Source organism: Armigeres subalbatus, chromosome 3 (assembly GCF_024139115.2).
Source record: "Armigeres subalbatus isolate Guangzhou_Male chromosome 3, GZ_Asu_2, whole genome shotgun sequence".
In the NCBI taxonomy this organism is placed as follows: Eukaryota; Metazoa; Arthropoda; class Insecta; order Diptera; family Culicidae; genus Armigeres; species Armigeres subalbatus.
The window spans coordinates 230,787,455-230,803,047 of record NC_085141.1 but is presented as its reverse complement, the minus strand read 5'-3'; positions in this window follow the sequence as shown (position 1 = coordinate 230,803,047).

The window sequence follows — 15,593 nt, the reverse complement described above, 5'->3', positions numbered from 1 at the left end:
ATTATTATGATTCCATATCAATTGACGAATTGGACTCTGACGCAGCCGACATGGATGATTCTGCGGAGGTACACGTGCCCGAAAAGAGGAAGCAACCGTCTTCCCTGGATCGCGCCGTAAGAGAACAAAAGTCATCCACAAAAGCTTGCCAAAATCTGAAGGTAATGGGGGTTTATTTAAAATCCTGAAGCAATCTGTCCCTACTGCTTCTTTTGATGCTAGTTGCAGTAAGACATTCCTGCCATTGCCTAAATCCGATGTTTCGAAGAAACATCCGGCTAGGAGAATCAACGAAAGAAAAAACAAATTCGCACTTCTAGAAAAAGTATTCCGTCCAAGCGAGGATTGATCTCCTTTAAGGACCTTGTGGACCGTTTTTTGAACTTGTTCAATATTCCGAATTCATTGAGGCCAATCATTGACCTCTTTATTCCAACAGTTGAAAGTTATCTGAAGCAATTGACTGTTTCATGGCCCCATTCTTGCAGAAATTGTATCTTTCGATGGATAATACGGCTAATACCGAAGATACAATCACTGTACTGCAGTGGAACTGTCATAGTCTGAAAAATAAATTAGACGTGTTCAAGTTTTTGATTCGCAATTCCGATTGCGATATATTTGCACTCTGTGAAACATGGCTTTCTTCTGAAGATGAAATCAACTTCCACGATTTTAACATTATTCGCCAAGATCGGGATGATCATTATGGTGGCGTTCTTTTGGGGATCAAAAAATGCTACTCCTTCTACAGAATTCCCATTCCGACTGTTCCCGGCTTAGAAATCGTCGCATGCCAAGTAAATGTGAAGAATAAAGATCTTTGCATGGCTTCAGTGTACATTCCTCCAAATGCCTCTATTAATCGTCGACATTTTTGGAGCGCAGTCTCCCTCCTATCATCTCCAGTATTGATATTGGGTGATATGAACGCACATGGTATTGGATGGGGCGAAACGTATGACGATTATAGAGCGCCTATTTTCTATGATTTGTGTGACGATTTCAATTTGAATATTTTGAACACTGGTGAAGTAACTCGAATAGGACCAAATGGTCAACAAAGCCGTATTGATCTGTCTTTATGTTCAAATTCACTATCATTAGATTGCACGTGGAAGGTAATTCAAGATCCCCATGGTAGTGACCATATGCCGATAGTCACCACAATTAAGAGTGGCTATCAGCAATCTGAGCCAGTTAATGTTCCTTTCGATCTCACGAAGAACATTGACTGGCAAAATTTGCATCGGCGGTAAAATTGGTATTGAATCAACTGATACTCTTCCACCTTTGGATGAATATCGATTCCTTACTGAGTTGATTCAAAAAAGCGCATTAGAAGCTCAGACACGACGCGTTCCAAGTACATCTGTCATAAGAAGACCAGCCACTCCTGGATGGGATGATGAATGTACTAAGTTGTATTCTGAGAAATCTGATGCCTTCAAGGCCTTCCGTAAACACGGGAGGTCCGAGCTTTTTGAAGAGTATTTGAGGCTCGAAAGAAAGCTCAAAAATCTTCTCAAGGCAAAAAAACGTAGCTACTGGCGACGTTTTGTCGAGGGACTATCACGAGAAACCTCAATGACAACACTTTGGAAAACGGCCCGCAACATGCGGAACCGCATTTCCACCAACGAGAGTGAAGAATACTCCAATCGATGGATATTCAACTTCGCAAAAAAGGTCTGTCCAGATTCCGTACCAGCAGAACCGCTATTTCGAGAATCAGTCACTGATCCCGGTTCTTTGGGTGGACCATTCTCAATGCTGGAACTTTCTATGTCTCTTCTTTCATCGAATAACTCTGCTCCGGGATGCGATAACATCAAATTCAATCTTCTTAAAAACCTTACTTGACCTGTACAACTGTTTCATGGAGTACAACATTGTGCCACCTGAATGGCGACAGGTCAAAGTAATAGCTATTCAAAAGCCTGGGAAACCAGCGTCTAATCACAATTCATACCGACCGATTGCCATGCTATCATGCATGAGAAAATTATTGGAGAAAATGATCCTTTCAAGAGTCGACCATTGGGTCGAAGAAAATGCATTGCTTTCAAATACTCAGTTTGGATTTAGAAAAGGGAAAGGAACAAACGATTGTCTGGCGTTGCTTTCTTCAGATATACAACTGGCCTTTGCGCACAAGGAGCAATTGGCTTCAGTATTCTTGGACATTAAGGGCGCTTTTGATTCAGTTTCCATAGAAGTACTGTCAGGCAATCTGCACAGTAGTGGATTACCCGTTATTTTGAATAATTTCTTGTACAATTTGTTGTCAGAAAAACAAATGAACTTCACACTCGGCACTCTGACAACTTCCAGAAATAGCTACACGGGCCTTCCCCAAGGTTCGTGTTTAAGTCCCTTGCTTTATAATTTCTATGTTAAAGATATTGACAATTGTTTGGAAGGACAATGCACGCTCAGACAACTTGCAGATGATGCCGTGGTCTCTCTAAGAGGTCCATGTGCAGCTGTCTTGCAAGGACCATTGCAAAGTACCCTAGATAATCTGACTGTTTGGGCCAGACATTTAGGGATCGAGTTTTCACCGCAAAAACTCAGTTGGTTGTGTTTACTAAGAAGCGGTATCCTGCTCAACTGAAACTCAAGCTGTTGAATGATGACATCAACCAATCTTTATCTTCTAAATACCTTGGGGTCGTGTTTGATTCCAAATGCACCTGGAAACTCCACATAGAGTATTTGATACAAAATGCCGGAAAAGGATCCATTTTCTACGTTCTATCTCCGGAACATGGTGGGGTGCTCACCGGAAGACCTCATCAAACTCTATAGAACGACTATTCTCTCTGTTTTAGAGTATGGCTCCTTCTGCTTCCTCTCAGCAGCTGATTGCCACCTTATCAAATTGGAACGAATTCAGTATCGTTGTTTGCGTATTGCCCTTGGCTGCATGCATTCAACGCATAACATGAGCCTGGAGGTGCTTGCTGGAGTCACTCCTTTAAAGCACCGTTACTGGGAGCTCTCACTTAGAATACTCATCAAATGTGGAACAAGTAACACACTTGTTCTAGATAACTTCGATAATATGCTTGAACTAACTTGTCGTTCAAGATTCCTTAGAGTTTATCTCAACTACATATCATCAGATCTTTGTCTTCCGTGTTATAATCTCCCTCGAGTTCACTTCACCAACGACAGTTCCTCAATTGTATACGATCTGTCCATGAAACATGCTATTCAAGGAATACCAGATCATCTTCGACAAATATCTATTCCCTCACTTTTTTCTGAAAAATATGAACATGTCAATTGCAACAACAGATATTTCACTGATGGTTCTCGCATCAACGGATCCACTGGCTTCGGTGTTTTCAATGTAACTTCAACCACCTTCCAAAAACTTCAGGAACCGTGTTCGGTTTATGTTGCTGAGCTGGCAGCAATTAACTTCGCTTTGGGGATAATTTCCAATCAGCCCGTAGACCATTATTTCATCTTCTCGGATAGTCTTAGTTCTATCGAGGCACTCCGGTCGATGAAACCTGTTAAGCACGCATCTTACTTTCTTACAAACATAAGAGAGCAGATGCGTGTTTTGGTCGAAAGATCATTCAAGATTACCTTTGTTTGGGTCCCATCTCACTGCTCAATCTACGGCAATGAGAAGGCAGACGCTGGCAAAGGTGGGCGCACAGGAAGGGGAGGTTTATGATAGACAATTCTCGAGCAACGAGTTTTTCCCATTAGTCCGTCAGAGTACTCTTCAAAGTTGGCAAAGGAATTGGACACACAATGAACTTGGACGGTGGCTATTTTCCATAGTTCCAAAAGTTTCTGGGCGAGCGTGGTTCAGAGGTGAGGACTTAAGTCGAGGCTTTATTCGCGTGATGTCGAGACTTATGTCCAATCACTATTCACTAAACGCACATCTGTACAGAATAAACCTTGTCGATAGCAACTTATGTAGGTGCGGAGCCGGTTATGATGACATCGATCACGTAGTTTGGTCCTGCTCGGAAAATGACGCCTCCAGAGAGCAATTATTGGATACCCTAGTGGCCCGAGGTAAACAACCCTTCAGGGAAGTTCGCGGTGTTTTGGGAGATCGTGATGTTGTCTATATGCAGGCCATTTATAGTTTTCTTTGTGCTTCTGACATCAAAATTTAATATTTTGTTTTTTTTTTTCTTTCTCCAAAGTTTTCTTTGTTTAGTCTCTGCCTTTTTTGTTCCGTAGAGCTCCATAGCTCTTGCCATCCGGAAGATGCTCCCAGTCGAACCATTCCTCGAGCATGACGACACGCCACATCGTCACTGACGCCAAATGCCCGGATGAGAAGCTGAAATTTCCTTATCCCAAATCCTTAGCCCCGTCCATCCTTAAACTTTGTAAACTAACCTCGAGTCACCACGAGTACGCTGGCTCCTTCCCCTCTCTTATTAACTGTATAATAAAATGATATTGATTGTATATATCACAAAGAACCATGGCTCCGTAAAGTGTTATACACGCCTGAGCCTACCAAATAAACGAACTTGGAAAAAAAAAAAAAAAAAAAACAACACGGCAGACTACGATGGGCTGTTCACGTTGTTCGTATGCCGGAAAAACGTCAAGCGACGATAATATTTAATAGAGAACCCGGAAGAGGCCGCAGACTTCGTGGAAGGCCGCGTACACGATGGCTTTTTGCAGTTGAAGAAGACCTGAGGGCGCTCAATGTTCAGGGCGACTGGAAGCGATTGGCCCAGGATCGAGTCCAATGGAGAAGGATACTCCATTCGGCGTAGGTTCACCGAAGAGCTGTAGCCCATCAAGTAGTATCAAGTAAGTTTATTGTTCAAATTTTGGCGAAAAATAAATGCAAATTCATTCAAAGGCTATATCATTCAGGAAATAATATTTTATTCATTTCTTGAAAATGATAAAACTGATCAATGTTACACCGGTGATCAATGTTCCCCCGGATTACGGTACATATTAGAGACTTTGAAGCTTTCTCAACGATACACGAGACTTGCTGCTTGAATGTTAATTGCAAGCTTGAAGAAAATAATTTTGTTCTGCATTTGTTTGACTCCTGTGCAAAAAAAAAGGATATTTAGATAAAACTTGTGCTTTTAAAATGCAGTAATCTTCCTATTGATGAATGTCAATCGAAAGATAAGACTTTCCTTTGTCTCAAATGAGCAGCGTAATTTGAAAATTCGGTTTTGAATAGGTCAACTTGGGGTGTCCAAAATGTGTACATTTGGGAGTTTAAAATATGTTGCACTGTACAAAACGATTTTTTTTGACAATTTCAGCGATTTATCAACAGCTGGTGCCCATTTCAAATTTTTATTCCATAAATAAGACTTTCATCTGTGTGGTTTCCGTTTATATTAAACGTTATTATTGTTTTTATTAGCGAGACGAGCCGGCCAAGGGAATCTCGGGAGTTATATTAAACGTGATATTTGATTTTGATATTATATTATCACATATCGGTTAGCACTTCCTCTTGGGGTTTAGAATCGGACGTTTACCCTACTAATCGACTAACAGATTATCAATCGGTTTCGAAGAACCAACCAATCACATTTAGGATTAAATTTGGATGGGATTCGGAAAAATATTTGGTAGGCGTAGTAGGGGACACCTTCCTACATAGCCGGTACCAAATAGTTTTTCATGAACAGTTCCTCATTTTGAGAAAACCTGCGTTAGATTTCTTTCGCCCTACAAATTTCTGGCGTTCTGGCCAGCATGAGGGCTGTTTGCGCATAAACTATAGCGCCTGGAAACGGCAGCGGCGGGTAGAAAATCAGCCACTGCCAATAATTCATTGCAACCGATGTTCACCTTCGCCTGATTTAAATAACCCATGAGAAAAACAAGCATTGCATCCTATGCTAGAAGATTTTTTTTGCGTTTTTTTTTTTAAGGGAAATGTGGGGTTTTAGTGAAATGTCTTCGGCGTGTGTTACACACATCAGCGTGTCAATCGGCGAGCAGCAAGCCATGATTTTGCCCTCCTTCCAGTTAGACCTCCGCGGCGTGCACACGCATCCACGGAGAGTCGCTGTCATAACTTCGTTCGGGCCATTTGGGGCCACACAAATATCTTCGAAAGTTTCAAATTGTGATGAATAATTTAAGATGATTTTTTCATGAAACCGATTCATCTAAGAGGAATAAGAAGGATTCATGAGAAGACTGTGGGTGAACTCTAACAGCTTTCGAACTATTTTTGATTAAGTTTGTTAGAAAAACATCGGAATTCTGAAAGAATGCTACAAGAGCTGCTGACTGCTGAACATCACCTATATGCTTCCTCTCTGGATAATTGAATAAACCTACTTGAAAAAGAAATTACAATCAAATCTTCGTGTGTTTTTGGGGCTCGGATGGCTAATGATTGTAGGCATGTTCCTTCCGTAAGATCAACGTTGGTTTTGCTCATTATGTGATCCATGCACATTGGTACAATCGGTTCGGATGCATAGACGATTCCTATAGGTGATAAATATTATCTGCTGGTTGATTATATGACCTCTTTCGACCCTAGCTGTTTTATAAACCTTGAAAGTTAACTGTTGGCTATTGCTGATTTATTCCTTTAAGCTATCCGCACCCAACAGCGATTTACCGGGTTTAGTGCTACAGCTACCAGCTACCTCACTTCACTCCTTGAATACAGAAGTAAAATAGCTCCGAATACGATACGGCAGAGGTTCCCAAACTTTTGGATATGCGACCCACCTAGCAGAATCCTATATTGCTCGCGACCCACCAAGTACCAAATGCATTGATTTTGTAAAATTAGATAAAAATGAGTTCGCGTTAGATTGGACAAATTATAATAAATAGCTTCATTGTATTTGCATTTATATTCATTATTTTATTGGTCAAAAATTCGTCAATTTTTTGGATTGGATGTGGACTGGATTTGGATGGAATTTGAATTAAATTTGTGTTGCATTTGGATTGGATTTGAAATTTATTCAGATTGATTTTGAAGTGTATTTCGATTTGATTAGGATTGGATTCAGATTGGATTTGAATTAGATTTGGATTGGATTTGAATTAGATATGGATTGGATTTAAAATAGATTTGGATTTGATTTAGATCGGATTCGAATTGTCTTAGAGTAAAATCAGCAGTGATTCAGCATTATTTTTTCCAGCAACTGTTCTAGATTCAGTTTTTATACCAGTCAACTGTCAAAAAAATAAAACAGGTATAACGCTCCGTTCTATTTTGAACCACGATTGAATCACGGGGTTAAATTTTTTTCAATTGTTTTGGTATATGAATACGTCATTTTATCTACGAATCAATCCACTTTCCAATTACGGCATGTGTCTTGGCAGCAACATAATGATTTCATTTAATTGAAAATTTGAAAAACATGAATGGAACACTGCTGGGGAAACCAGCGAGTTTGTTCTAATTTGCTCCAGATTCAAACTAGAATAGTGGTCGAAAATTTGGAATGAAACTGAATCACTACTGATTTCACTCTTAGGATTGGTTTTGGATTGGGTTCGGAGCTTACATTTGGATTGTATAGGACTTCTTTCTACTTGCTCAAATATCGTATAACAAAAAAGGCCGTTGACCTCGTCAGGTTTGTTATTCTTTAATCATCCAATCATTAGTTAGATCCTAACTCAAAATATGGAATAGATTTGTGGGACAAAATAGTAACAAAATTATGAATTAAGATTTGTCTTTCGCGACCCACCACTGAACAGCCCACGACCCCCCTGGGGGTCGCGACCCACAGTTTGGGAACCTCTGCGATACGGTATTCAAACCTCGTATTCCTTATGCCACACTTTTTGTGTTGAGCTTTTTAACTTTTTGTATAGGGCATAACGCTTCTCCAAACCCCGTTTCTCGTGAATTTTGAAGTACCTACTTTATGAACGCCCAGAAATTCCATCAACATTTTATGCTGCATGCAGATAAAAGACTTTGGAATTCCCATTCCCATGTTCAACATTTGAGCTAGAAATAAATAGTAAGATTTTCGGTGTTTCACCTTATTGAAACAGCGTCTCGAGAAACCAACAAGAAACTCCTCTCATTAGTTGCCGTAGGCAATGGTCAGATATTTTTATGCGCAAGGTTTCGATTAATCTGCTCATTCTGAAATTCCCGAAAGTGCAGCGAAGGCAGCACAAACTATAGTTGATTACCGACTCCACGTCAGATGCACCATGTTTATCAATCTCATGTGCATCTGAAAAATCATTAATGAAAATAATAATTATAATGAAAAGAAATTTACCTTGATATGGTAGCATATTTTTTGGAATGAACATTTATGACAGATAGAAAAACAAATTAAAGTTCAAGGCTACTTTGATACTGCTGTACACAGCATATGTCATGATTGAATAACCCCTCAACAAAATTATAGCTAGCGTAAAAAGCTGGATAACTTATTTTGCCACGCACCAATTTAAGTATAATTTGTTTCTACGAATCAAATTCCTAGAAGTTAGGTTTTCAGCATTACTTAGCGCAAGAGAGGGTTTAAACTCTGCGTTAAACTGCATTTTACTCGCCGATTCGGGGCGTTATCATGAGTGATCAGCACTCATGGAACACATTGTTTAACGTTAATGTCAGCCGGGTTTTATTTTTTAGGCATCAAACGTTAGGAGCATATTTCCAGCGTCGCACAGCCCAGGAGAGGGTGTAAGCTCACAACGGTATAGTGTAGGCCGTCCTCGATTGGGGTCCTGTGGGTCGCATCGCATGTAGTGGCTGTGCACGGGGCAGTTATGTGTTGAAAGCGGTTTCGGGGCAGTTAGGATTGAGGTTTAATATAAACAGATGTAGGATTGAACAAAGTTATAACTTTCAGGGTTCATATTGTGGAGACTATTGACAGCCAAAGCGTTGAGGATAAGCTTTTAGTTAGGAACTGAATTAATTTATCCGATTTGGAATCCTAGATGTAATAGTAGGTATATATGGACAATAATAGAAGCTATCCAGTATTTTGCGCTCGATAATGGCGGTCTAGTGAGATCCGAAGAGTGCCTTTTTGACATTCAAGAGGTAGAAAATATTTATATATTTTAATCAAGGTAGGCCTCGATTTATTGAAAACGTTGGCACTCACCAGAATTGTACAAACATCTCAGGTACAAACGAATAAGTGTCAAACATATTTCTCGGATCCTTATTAGGAATGCGAAAACTTGCCATCAATAATTGAGTCGATGTGAAAACTAAATGATCGCGCAGAACGTTTTTCAACTACTAGTCTGATTTACTCTGTGTTTAACATAACTCTGGAACTGGTTTTCATGCGACGGATGCTTGCTACATAATAAGCTGCGTTGGTATATCCCAAAACCCGCCTAAAAATTTAGCCAAAACCAACTCCAACTAAAGTCACATTCACGCGAGGGATACTTGCGCACAAATGATATCAAGTAAATTACAAGATCCGCTTAAGTAAAAGGGAGAAAACTGACCACATTGTAATTAGATTTTATTTGTAGCCAATCTTATATTTGGATCCGCAATGTAAGAGATCCTTTTAATTTTCTACAGGCAGCGGAGAGCTTGGGAGTCCTTTTCTTCATGGCTCCATTAATCACAACCCGTGCCAATTCAAATAATGTGCCCTCAACAACTTTACTTAAAATCTGTTGGATTTGCATGTCCGAAAATTTTGTGGAGCTCTTGTGCATAGTATGTAGTGGAATGATCTGGCGCCCGCTGGTTGTAAAACATACTCTAAAAACAAATAAAGGCATGATAACATTCGGATCAGTTCCTAACAAAACTAACTACACGAGATCAGAGCAAAAATGTCTTTTCACCATATTCTACTGGCTTTAGTTGCGAGGAAAATATGCTCCGTAGATTCCAATGTTTTAATGTAACGCTCTTCACAATGCTAGAAAATATAATTAAAAGGATTTTAAAAATGCATCCGAGAAAACTTCGAAAATTATTAGGAAAATGTTTGACACCTGTTTGTTTATTTAGAAGCCTAAGAGTAAAATCAGCAGTGATTCAAATCGTTCGGGGCTGTCAGTTTGAATATGAATCTGAAACATTGAATTTCCCAGCAGCTGTTCTAGATTCAGTTTTTATACCAGTCAACTGTCAAAAAAATAAAACTGGTATAACGCTCCGTTCTATTTTCTGCAGATTTGAACCACGATTGAATCACGAGATTCAAATATTTTTCAATTGTTTTGGTGTATGGATGCGTCATTTTATCTACGGATCAATCCACTTTGCAATTCGGGCAGTAACATAATGATTTCAATTAATTGAAAATTTGAAAAACATGAATAGAACACTGCTGGGGAAACCAGCGAGTTTGTTCTATTTTGCTCCAGATGCAAACTAGAATAGTGGTCGAAAATTTAGAATCAAACTGAATCACTCCTGATTTCACCCTAATGAGTGCCGATATTTGTGAATAAATCAAGGCCTACTTTAATTGAAATATGTAAATATTTTCTACCTCTTGAATGTCATAAGGGAACTCACTAGGCCGCCATTATCGAGCGCAAAATACTGGATATACAGTTATCTTTTCATTAAGTATTGATGATATCCTTTTAGTTAAGTTAAATAGCAGATATGCATGTATGAATTATTAGAATTGTATTTTTGTCTTTGTAGTGAGATTAATTATTTACTAATGTTTTGCGGGCCGGCGAGTGAAAGCGGCCCAATTCTTTTATCTACCTCTTTCCAGACGACCAATGATGAAGAAAATCTCATAGTTCCGGTATCAGAAGTGGTATTCATATTCATAACAACCACCGTCAATACAGGAAGTCTGTGTTCACAACGTGATTACTTCAAGGACAATCCCAACATCCTCTGTGAATTGCAGATAAGTATTGCGTTTATATTTTAATTGCACTGAGCTCGTTCTAATCTGATCGATGAATGAATTGACTTGTTACATATTTAGATACATCGTGAATAATCAATATCATTAGTAAATTTAAATATTCCCGTAGATTAGAAAAGCAAGTGCATAAATTACTATTTTATGGCAACATATCACTGCGAAACGGGACCCTTCGGAGCCTTAAGTAAGATCTCGGTCCGGTTGCATCTAAGGAGATCTTAGTGCAGTGCACACCGGACGTGTTGCCCGGTAGACGTATCGCTCAGCGGTATTTAAATACAACGCAGATAGGCTATGGTCAGAGGGTGCGTTGATATTACAAGATTACAAGATTACAAGGTAAAATAAAAAATTGGGGCTTAGAGAGTTAAAGAACATCATCAATAAAATTCTGGAGCAATTCCAAGTTATTTTTAAAAGATTATTTAAGTTTAATCCTGTCTTCAGGAATTGACAGGAAATTTTAAGCCTAAGTAACTTCAATGAGGAATTGTGCTTCTGTTTTTCTGTACTATCGAAAATTATATTGGAATTTCTTGAATTAATTGATTGATTGTCTTTATTAAAGAGACTTGCAGCCATAGGCTGGCTCATCTTTGGAGACACTCTATTATTGGATTCGAATCCACAAGAAATTATTGTGGATTATAAATCATTCGATTCAGCGTGTATTAAAACTGGGATTGATTCATACTGAACGGGTCTAAGAGCTTCCTAGTCCCCCTCTAATAAAACAAACATAAAAATTAGCTAATTTCTTGTGTACATCCGCTGCTACGATATTTTTTCATTTCCTTCAACCGGGAAAAAACCGGGAATCTGGAAATCGATTTTGAATGGACACCCTGCATTCGTACATCGCAAGTATAGACACCAGGGGACGATCACATGTTGTAAGCAGACGCCTTTGTTAACTAGTGCGCTTTCTTTCGATTCTTTGTGGTAAAAGATACCTTTGATCAAAATGTGTTGCGAAGCAACCTACTAAACCAGAGGCTCCCAAACTTTTCGGAGACGCTACTTGACTAGCAGAATCCCATAAAGTCAGGTATAAAATGCATTAATTTTCAGAAATGGGATACATAAGTTCGCGTTATATTGAGAAAATCATAACAAATGTGTTTACCGAACGGTCAGAAATTTTTTATTCTGTGTCTGTAGTGGGTACCAATTTTAGCATTCATATTTTCACATTACTCGGATAACAAAGAATGGCTATTTACTTTGCAAAATTAGTTCTCTAGCGCCAATTAGTTCCCATAGCTTGGGAACTCATGTACTAAAATTTTATCTAAAGCCAAGCCTACAATGGCTTAAAGATTAACAGAAACATTCTATCGCGCTTTTATTTCCATTTTATTGTTCGTCGGGTGAGTGTAACTTATCTATAATAATAACGCTGACAACCTTCTTCTAGCGTCGCACAAAAGAGTAATTCGAGCCAAAAACTTGGCCAAAAACCAAAAAATTGAAAATGAATAAAACCGAACAAATATAGCTTCATTTCATTGTTTATAGTCTGTAGAATAACCATACAGCTATTTTAAGAAGAAATAATAAAACTTACAATAATAGATAGTCGTTAAAAGTCTTATATAAATGTTCTCAATCAATTGACCTATTCAAAGTAATTAATTTACACATAATTTCTAGACCAACATTTGGAAAGGGTGTAACAGCCAAAATTTATTCCTTCTGATTCTTCGTCCACGTATATAGCTTTATATGTAGACGAAGAATCAGAAGGAAATTCTTTGGGTGTTACGCCCTTTTCAAATGTTGCTCTAGATTTATCTTATGTTAATATCAGTAAGCTTGCAAAATCCAATGAGAGTAGGCTTTGAAATTAAAACAACATAAATTAAAAACAAATCGCCACCACCCACGTGGAGTTTCTGGCGCCATTTGTTTGCATGTAGAACATATTTGCACCAAAAGTAACTGTGTTTAAATTGCAAATTGCGAATCAAAACGTAAGATACGCTGAATACACATCGAAGGGATCGCTTTTCAAGGTACGTATTGAACTATTTGCAGTGGTAGTTTCGTCAATAAGTCCGCTTCAATTTGAATAGTTTAAAATTGCTGCACGGATTTTGAAGCTGTGATTCGAAATCCGTCCACGGTGTACGGATTTCGATTCAGGAAGTATTGAATCAATTCACTTTTTCATCATGTTTTTCGTAGTTTTCAATGTGTAAATGATGAACACTTCAAAGGTAGAGGTATTTGTGCCCATATATCAACGACAAACAAATCATTTGCATTCGATTCGGATGTTTATTTTACTTAGAGAGACTTTTTTTATATGCTGAGGACAATGACTAATAAGTAGTAAATAGAAGTAAAAATTAGTAAATAGAAAATAACATGATAATCGCAGTAAATAGTTTTGGCCAGGATTTTGGCCATTTACTCCTATGTGGGTCGGTGGTATCACCACTAGGAAGTAAGTAATTTATGAGGCCAAATACTTCAGCCATTGAAGTGGTGTTTAGTAGCAGAAGACCACCAGTGATTCATTCAACTGACAAATGCATTTCCTGAAAAAATAGATGTAATCCTACTCAAAATGTTCCAGAACTAAGGATGAGCTAGATTACTTTTTTATTCTTTTGTTTGCTCTGATGGGGATTCCAGGATATTGTACGCTTTCCTATATTTCGGGCATTGGGCCACCCGGAGTGGTTATTAATTTTTATCCTGTTCGGGTGTGCCACTGCGACCAGTTACTAGATCTATTGTAGCGTTACCGGTATCCTTAGTGTTTAAGTGCATGTCGATTTACTCCATTACTATTGATAAGCAATGCAGTATCGGTTTTGATACAGTTGTTTTGTTTTCTCAAGAGCACCATGACAAGGTCCCGCTATTTAGACCCTTCACAGAGAGCAATCCCATTGAAGGCGCGCCCCTTATCAATAGGAAATCAATACTTTATTAATTACTACCTATGTCTGAAACTCGATTTATGCACATGCACAACATGTGACAGATTTAGTTTGAAAAATGTATTGGAGGGTAACCACTTCCTTCGTTGAGGTTTGATTCCACGAACCAGTACGCTAAACAGGTACTTTCCCTACTAAGCTACGAAGGACCTCCATCGTCCTCCGCAGCTTAGCGGGTACTGATGAAAACAAATTCCCAGCACCAGACACATAGCCGAACTCTCGCAATCTATTTTCAGAACTAACTCTCTCTCATGTATTGGTTTGTACAAATTCTAACCAAGTAGGATGAGTATTTAGGCTGTGAACCCTTCCAGCGATTCGTTTAACTTTTAGTTAAATGGTATTTTAGTTCGATGGTTATTTCTTCGTGGTTAAAAATAACCCTGCTGATGAGCATGGTTAGATTTGACAGTTTAGTAGTTAAACTTTGTTCTCGAGAAAATTGGCGCCAAATCCATTTTGTTCCAAATAACTATCAATCTGTCAGAACTCAAATGGGTCGGCTTCAGGGTAAAATTTCACGATGGGAAAATAACCATCGAACTTTTAACTAAAAATTTTAACTAAAAGTTAAACGAATCGTTGGAATGGTTCACAGCCTTAGAACTGTCTGGCTCCTACACACTTGCTTCAACAGCAACTGCGCTCGATGAAGTAGGGTTGTGTGAGGTTGTGCCAGTTGGTCGTCAGATCCTAACCGACCCTAGGATATCAATATTTGTTCGGCGTACTGTCAATGTATATTCGCGTCGATACAAACTGAAATTCGAGACAGTATTTACTCTTGCCATCCTTGGCAATGTACAAGAGAACGGCATGTGGCGATGAAGGATAAACCGCACGATCCCCGCCTACTCTTCACGGCAGCCAGTATTCAGAGGGTAACAAAAATCGGAAGGATAGCACGGGCAGGGCATGTTGCAAGAATGCCTAACTGCAACTTTGCAAAGCTGGTGTTACCCATCCGGGGAGATATCAGAAGGCGGGGCGCTAGGTGGGACATAAAAAACGATTTGGCGAGCGTGGGGCGAAACCGACGATGGAGAAATGCGGCCTCAAACCATGTATTGTGGCGTCAAATTGTTGATTCAGTGTTATCTGTTTGAATGTAAGCTAAATAAATGGAATGGAACCGAGCAGAAGTTCATAAACTTTCGGTTTGTTTTGCTACGGCAATAGGATTTGTTGTAGGGTATCCTCAGTTATTATGCTGAGGGATTCCCGAATACGATTTTTCTGATCAATTTAGCGAAGGAAATCCGGAGATGGAGAGTTCAATTCCCGGTTCGCTTTAGGATGTTTTCGGGTTGTAAACATTCTTGACTTCCTGGGCATAGTATATTTGTGGTATATGGATTGATCTTGCCACACAAGGTACATGCTCATGCAATGGAAGGTATAGGAATGCATTCAATTGATAACTGTGGAAACGTTCGAAGAAGACTGAGTTCAAAAGCCGGACATGTTCCAGTTTGAATGTAGTTATTGAACAAAAAATCACTCACAACGAGTTTTTCTAAAAAAACTGTAAAATTGTAATTGATTTTGAAATTGTTATTGAAAAAAGACACATTTACTTTGTGACTCCCCAATTGTGTAACATTCATAAAGCCAACATGGTTTACTCTTTGTGCATGTCAAGTGCGTCAGTTGTTCAGATTGTTTATCTTTTGATGGGCCATCAATAGCACACAAAATGGATTAGATAGTTCCAATCGAGCGTTACTTCGTATATTCGCGATATCACCCGTCCCAATAGTCGTCTAGAACC